Here is a 7,805-nt window from a genome sequence, read left to right on the forward strand (position 1 = left end):
AACCATTTTTATCTATTTTATTTCTTTGTGCTTAAAGGAAGCGGGAAAAAGACATTTTTTTTCCTCATTGTTCTTTTAACATCAGGTATCCAGATCGTTTCCAGCTTGTAAGTTTGTATTACTTTTATTGCTGGATTCTTTAACAAAACATTCTCTGAGTTGTTTACTCCAGAGGTTCATCTGTGCTGGTCATATCTCCACCAAAGACGAGGTTCTGCTAGCTTCTGGCTTGAAAAGCGCCCCCTGCTTTAAATACTTGCCTTCCTCCCCCCTTATCCACACTTGAAAGTCTGTGGATGCTCACCAGAGCTGGAATACTACTGGGGAAATTTTATACAATTATTTAGTATACAATTTTATATGATTGTTTAGTATAAAAGAGGCCTGTGGGAACATGCTCGTTATTGTGGCGTAGGTTTGAGGTGACAAGCTTCAACACCATGGGGCGGTAACGACATGTACTATGAACCTGGCTGGATTCAACTACCCACTCGCTATTGTTTTGTTGGGCTTTTTGTTTTATTTTCCTCCCATTTCTTGCTGGTATTCACTCTGTGAGTTGTTCTTTGTTTTTGTGGAACAGTAAGAATTGTTTTAAGCTTAAAAAGAAGTGCTGTACTTAATTCTCGCAGAGAAAATTGCTATTGGGCTGAGCTCCTGTCTGCTACTGCTAACTTTGAGCACTACTCAATACATCCTCGCTGCCAGGACAGTTGGCGCCTTATTAAAAGCCTTTGCAGAGAAGCCAAAGAGTGACAGGGGCCAGATCCTCTTCTTGAGTAAATTGGAATAACGTATAATAACTCCAGGGAGATGTAACTGATTTATACCAGCTGAGAATCTGGCCCTAATATACCTAGAAATCCAACGTCTCTCACTCCTAGACATGTTCCTCCAGGTCAGAAGTAAGGCAAGCTGTCTGGGAAAGACGGAGGCACACCTGAACTGCTTTCCGTGGTGTTTTGAACTGTTCTACTGAGGAGAGAAAGGAGCTTGGTTTATGAGGCTGTGAATCTGACACCAATTTACAGAGGAAAAACCAAAAAGGTACATAAAACTTAGCCGTTGATGACAAAATCTGCAATGTTTTCAGTGTTTCTTGTATGGCAGCGACTCGAGATATTTCCTTTCTGCTGGTACCATTCAAGAAGAGTAACGCCAAACCACTCTATTCATATATTTTTGAAGCAGACGATATGAGTGTCCACATCTGCATACCTGCCTGCCAGCGTGCCTCAATTTCTTGTTAATACAGAGGTGGGGATGCTTTGCTGTGCTGTTTGCCCTTTAAAATTACGACGGTGCTTGTAAAAATCTTGTGAAAATAAGGGAGTGAAGTGTAAAGGCAGGAGCTGTCTCCCCAACACAACCATAACTTTTCTCATCGAGCTCATAACAAGGCTAGAAGCAGGCGCTGACTTCCACTGAGCCTGCTGCTCGCTGCCTGCCATCCTGGGGGGTACGTGAAGCTGTCCAGGGAGGTGTGAGGAGGTGAAGTTTGGCACAATTGTTTTCTTGATGTGACAAACGATGTGTGTGTGGCAGAGATGTCTGGTCTCAGGAGCTGTCCGGGGAGGTGTGAGGAGGTGAAGTTTGGCACAGTTGTTTTCTTGATGTGACAAAAGATGTGTGTGTGGCAGAGATGTCTGGTCTCAGAAATGGTCTTTGGGGATGCGCTCTCAGAGATGAGGGTTCATGTTACCGGGATTGTTGACCTTCTGGTGGTCTACACAGCTGATCTTCCTGTCTTGATGGGTAAAATGAGCGGTGTAATTCATGGCTTGGAGGATCAGCAAGATTATATGCAGTGAGTGTCGGACGGGCTGTGCGTAGAAATGCTCCGTCATTACATTATAGCCCAGGTGTGGGAGCTTGTTTGCTTTACATGGGAAAAAAATCCCCATGTTCTGTCATGAAGTGCTAGCCCTGTGGGATTTAGATGCATCCAGAAGTAATAGTCAAAAAGCCTTTTGATAAACCAACAAGGGAAAAAATATGTTTCACTTTCAGTTCAAACCTCAGTAAGTAGGCAGTAATAAATGATGTAACATGAAGGAAGGGGGTGTTGTGGCCTTTGGTTTTGAGATACTCTGTTAATGTACCGGTTCTATGGTTCTTGTTCAGGCACTCCACTGTTTGTTCTGCTCCTGATCACTGCATGAAAAAAACCCTCATTTAAATAGGGCAGCTGAACCTTTTCTGATCATTGTGCTTCGTATCAAGTTGTATAAAATAATACGAGAAAAGGCTGAGGTTAGTCTGTATTGAGTTAAATTTTGTACAAAATTTACTAGAAAAATCAAGCTTGAGACTGTGCAAAAATTACTTGAGACTAGCAAAGTTCTGTTTAATTAAAGGATTAAAATTTTTGTCTTTATTCTGAGTTTTAGAATTAATGTGCGTGTGTCTTGAGACTCCACCCCACAGCCTGAGAAGAAAGATTTGGATAATATTGTACCTATGGAAAAAACAGTACTTTAGATTTAGGTTGACAAAACATTAACATTTTAATGTATAGATTTCTACGAGCTGAATGAGAGAAAATTAAACAAGGGAAAATGTTTTGTTTTTTTTTTCTTATTTTCTTTTTAAATGAAATATTGTGTTTGGGGTTTTGGTTTTGTTTGTTTGTTTGTTTCAAAATACCTCCTCACCTTGGACTATACCCCCATTTCATTTGTGAATATTTAGAAACAGAATGTTGGAAATCTAAAGAGTGGATGGGTCCAAGATAAAATCCCAAGCTTTCAGCACCTAAACACTTCAAAAGTCTGGATTCCTGCTCTTGAATTGCCTGGTATGTCTGAAAAGCTTTCTTGTTTTGCATGTACTACGTGTGGAGTCATGTTGTGGGCTTGTAATGATCTCCGCACCTAGAGCCATGGTCACCCACCGTGCTCTGTGCTGTGCACCCACCCACTCTGCTATGTGCTGCAGACATAGAACAAAAAATATGTTTTCTGGCCTCAAAACACCTACATATATAATACAATCCATATGTGACTATTTTTTTTAAAGTGATTTAGAAAAGCTTGTTTTATTAGGATGAAGTTTGACTGCTGGACAAATAGAAACTTTCGTGCCAAATGAGGAAATATCATTTGTCAAGCTAACCTTTTTATAACTCTTTTCACAATTTTTTTTCTTATGCATCTCGTGTATTTGATGGCAATAGAAGAATTTGCCAAGAAAATGAAAGCCATAAAATACCCATGAAAAATTCCCCTGCCCTCGTGCATTTGCTTTTCTTTTTCTTCTGTCTCATGAATCTGTAGGAGGTGTTTGCTGACACGCTTTGCTCTCAGGGCAGCTCTGGAGCAATGTGATACAAGAAGTGACTCAGCTAAGCAAACTGAGTTTGAAGGAGCGTAAGAAGCCCTTACGGTCTGAAGTTGTAACTGGGAATTATGAAAGGAGGCATCTGTGGAGCGCAGTGTGGTACTTGCTTACATATTTCACTCCAGGGATATGACAGCTATGAAATACAGTTATGCTGCAAAACTGAAAGCCTCCTTTCCCACTCCTTAGTCCCAACATCTTCGACATGTTACACGCGCTTGTAAGACGCGTGTAGGTGTACACGGTTCTGGCAGAGCATCCCTTTTACTCCTTTCTTGCTACGATGAAAGGCAGTTTGTTGTGTAAGCAGCTGTAGCTCCGGCTGTTAGCTGGAACAGGTAGCAGTGCTTTCTCCGCCCTGCAGTGTGGGGCTTCTGTGCAGAGACGGGATGTCAGCCTAGCAGGTGAGGTAGAGCGCTGGAAGATGAGTCCAGGCTTTTCTCCTGACTCTGCCACTTACTGCCTGTAGGGCAAGGAAAGGAGTAGGAGGGGCAGAAGAGTGCTTTCTCCGCCCTGCAGTGTGGGGCTTCTGTGCAGAGACGGGATGTCAGCCTAGCAGGTGAGGTAGAGCGCTGGAAGATGAGTCCAGGCTTTTCTCCTGACTCTGCCACTTACTGCCTGCAGGGAAAGGAAAGGAGGAGGAGGGGCAGAAGAACTATTTTATTATGTAAGAAGATTTGCAAGGATTTTGTTTTGTTTTGGGGTGTTTTTTTAATCCCATTGTCCTCTTTTCAAATGCCAAATCTTATCTCTTCTTTTTGTTTTTCCTGGCAATATTCGGGTAAAAACAGAATACCAGATAAAAAAGTAGCTTTGTAGGAGTGAAGCCCTTTTTTGGCTGAGACAGCTTATTTAGATTGTGTAGAACTTCTGCATTTTGTATTTGAAATCTGGTACCACAAAAGTGGCTGCGGGGTTATGGAGAGGAAAGGACTCTGTTAAACAGCTGTACTGCTCCCGCATTGGTTAGTCCCCTTCCCAGAGTGAATACTGATGTGGCCGGGGAGAAGGAGCTCTTCCTTCCTGCCATCTTTATTTAGATGGTCTCTGTGTCAAGGAGAAGAGGTGTCAGAGGCACAAGGGCATCCCACCCTCCCACCTTCATCCTTCACCGTTTCACTCACTGATATTTCTCTTGACTCCATTTCCCCATCTATAAAACTGCAATAGGGAGCCAGAATCATTTTGGCCTAAGTCCTTAAAGCTGGTTTGGTACCAGACTTTCCATGAAATAAGTGGTTAATATGAGGAGGTGAGAGTTCGACTTAATCTAGGAAGATAAATCATATTTTTTTAACTTTCACCTATTTTGTGTAGATGTGCTTGAATGCATCCGTTTTGAAATTTCTAAAAGTTTTGATGGGGAAGAGGTCTTTTAATTTCTGTAATTCTCCACAACAATAATAATAATTAAATATATTTCCAGTGAATAAGCCAAGTTTTCACTGTTGTGGACAAAAAAATCTAAAGGCAGACAAAGAAGTGTTTAACCAGTTGCAGTTATCTAAAAGAACTGCTAAGGTAAGGCTCCAATTTAGTAGAGTTTGTTGATTTGAATAACATTTTAACTATATACACAAATGCAAACAGATAGTTAAGCGCTTCGGTGAGAAAAGTGGACTTGTGCACGTACTTCACTTTTTTGCTAAACTTAGATTCGGACCCGAATCCTGCAGGGACTTGCCAGATGCTTGACTTTTTGCTTTCAGTGGGGCTATTCGGAGTGTCTAAAATAAAGCGCTCATGACAATCCAAGAGGCTTGAGCCAGGCGAGACTTTCTAAAAGACCCCAAAATAATTCACATATACATCTTTCCCCTGTTAAAGGGCATTCCAGTTGATGTGCGTATTAGAATGCTAAACTTTACGAACTTCAGAATTGAAAGTACAATACAATAATAATAAAATACAAAAATAGTCTATTTTTTTATCTGTATGGTTACCAAAAATTTACTCTTTCAAAATTTGCCAAAAAAAATCACTTCTGGGAAACTACACAGTTGAGCCTAGGGCCAAATCTCTTGTCTTGCTATTTCCAACTGCTCTGTTTTGCTTCTTCTGTTTCCTTGTCAAAAGGATCCTGGTTAGCCGGTTTGGCAAAGGGCACTTGGATATTTAGTCATTGATCTTTCCCTTCCTTGCAGTATCTTGATTTCTAATTAGCGTTTTTCAAGCACTTTGAGTTTATTCTCCAAACATAGTTAGGACAGACCCCTCTTCCCTTCCTGCGGAGCCCTTCAGAACCACGGAAGAGCTGTCGTCTTACGTCCTAGGAGTGACCACTCTGCCTCGCAGCTCTCCATTAGCTGCTTTCATTGGCAGTTTGATTAAGTGATTAGTTTAGTTTAGTTTAGCTTTTTCACAAATAACGTGTGATTCATAGTGCCTGGAAAAGTGTAAAATCACTTGATGTTAGGAGAGATTCTTTAAACAGGCTCAGGGGCAACGATCTAGGTGTTTGTAATTAATCAGGCACCAAACACTTGGAGCTTCTGGATGCACTTTTAAGAAAGTCTAAAAATGTAAACAGTTTTCTTTTCTCTCCCCAGGAAGTCTTAATGCACTAAAGACGTAAGCGAAGAAGTTAAATAGCAAGCGATCAAATCAATTACACTTCAGATCAGGCTGTGGCAAGGCTTTTTGGTTCTCAACCAGATGGAACTAGACTTCTTGTGAAGGAGGTATTATTATTTCTTGTCAGGGTTTCAAAATGAACATATGAATTCACAGTAAAAAAATCCATATTTTTCCTTTTGAAAAATATAATAGAACATTTAGAGGAAAGAATCCTTGGGAGCCGGCGTCACCAAAAGCTATCAGACATATTAAAAAAGGAAAAAGAAAAGAAAAAAAGAAAAGAAAACAAAAGGAAAAGGGAAAGAAAGGGGAAGGGAAGGGGAAGGGAAGGGAAGGGAAGGGGAGCGGAAGGGAAGGAGAAGGGGGAAGGGGGAGGAAGAAGATCCTTATAACTATTTCTTTTTCTTTTGATCTGACCAAAGAGAAAACAGAAACAAACAGGATATTTGCCTGCATTGTGAGGCAAAGAATAAATCCTCTTTTTTGATATAGTAAACTCTTGGATTCAGTTTATGACTTCTTTTGGCTTCGCTTTTCCTGTAGGCTGAAGTTTCTGCATTGAGACAGCTGTCTTGATGTAAAACCATCCTAGAGACAAGGTGCAGTTGTTTGTGTCCCGGTGTAGTTAGTTGACACAATTACAGGTGAGGCGCAGGCTATCTGGAGGCAGACAGCACTTTTTTATCCCATAGAGAGGACAATTTGTTTAGAAAGTCTCTGCACATTAGCAGGGAGGTGGCTGCTACCACGATCTCTTTCCTAGATAGAGTAAAATCACTGTAACCAAATGTGACGTCTTTGTTTCTAATTTAGAGAAGTCCTTTGCAAGACCCAAAGCACTTTAAGTATCTCCAGTCAAAATGTTTGGTTTATCTGGGGTCCACATCCCTCTTGTTTTGAGTGTACTATCACCAGCTTCTGGAAGAGCTTTGAAAACTCCTTCAGTATTTGGCCTGTATATCTTAACAGGGAGAATTCCACCTGAAATCATCTTGAAAGGAGTTACTCCTGCTGGTGTGGAGACAAAGATTGTCTCTTAGCTTCAGCACTGAAGATACTTGTAACGAGTCATGTCTTGCCATAAGGAGAGGTCCTGTTAGCGCCACTAACAGGGTCCCTTAGGATCGCTGGAGCTCCCCGTCAGCAAACCCTATACGTGACAAGGCAGATTTGTCACTGGAATGCTAATAATGAAAAAATAGTAAGAGGAAGTAGGGGTTTTAAATCTTCCTTTTCAAGGAAAGCTATTTTTTTAAGTTGCTAGAATAAAGAATGCACAGTCAAGTAAATGAACTCCTGCTAATTTCCAAGTCTTGCTAAATGCAGTATTCTTCCAATTATTTGGGTGGCAGCTAAACACATCTAATTTTCCTGAAAAATTAATACATTCAAAGGGAGTGAAGAAAAGGTTGGTATAATTTCAGGAATTAGAAAAGATTGTGCTGTCTCTCTACTCACTGGAGGCGTTCACACCTGTGTCTCCTGCACCTCCAGACGTGTAACCTCCTCACCATGAGGCAGGAGCCTGTTTGCAGAGAGGACTCTGCACCTCCCCTGCTGAGGTCCAGGAGACGATAGAATCAGGACAGGGAGCCAAAAGAAGCCACCTACTGGGGAAGATGGCAAAGGGTGCTTGGCTTGTTTTCACTGTGCTCTAAGGCTACTTTTGTGCTTGTATCCAGGGTCCGGCTGGCTACCCAAACCCTCCTTGAGGATTAGCTAGAGCCCAGGTGTTAGCCTGTCCTTCCTGGTGTTCATCCTGCCCTAATAACCACTAGATGACAAATGGTGTTCATTCTTGACCCTCTTATCTGGCGCTGTTAGAGCTCTGAATCTTTTGCCATACCTCTTCCAGACACTTTTTTTTTTTTTTTTTTTTTTTAAATTTT

This window comes from Buceros rhinoceros, unplaced genomic scaffold (genome assembly GCF_000710305.1).
Source record: "Buceros rhinoceros silvestris isolate BGI_N320 unplaced genomic scaffold, ASM71030v1 scaffold16356, whole genome shotgun sequence".
Taxonomy (NCBI): domain Eukaryota; kingdom Metazoa; phylum Chordata; class Aves; order Bucerotiformes; family Bucerotidae; genus Buceros; species Buceros rhinoceros.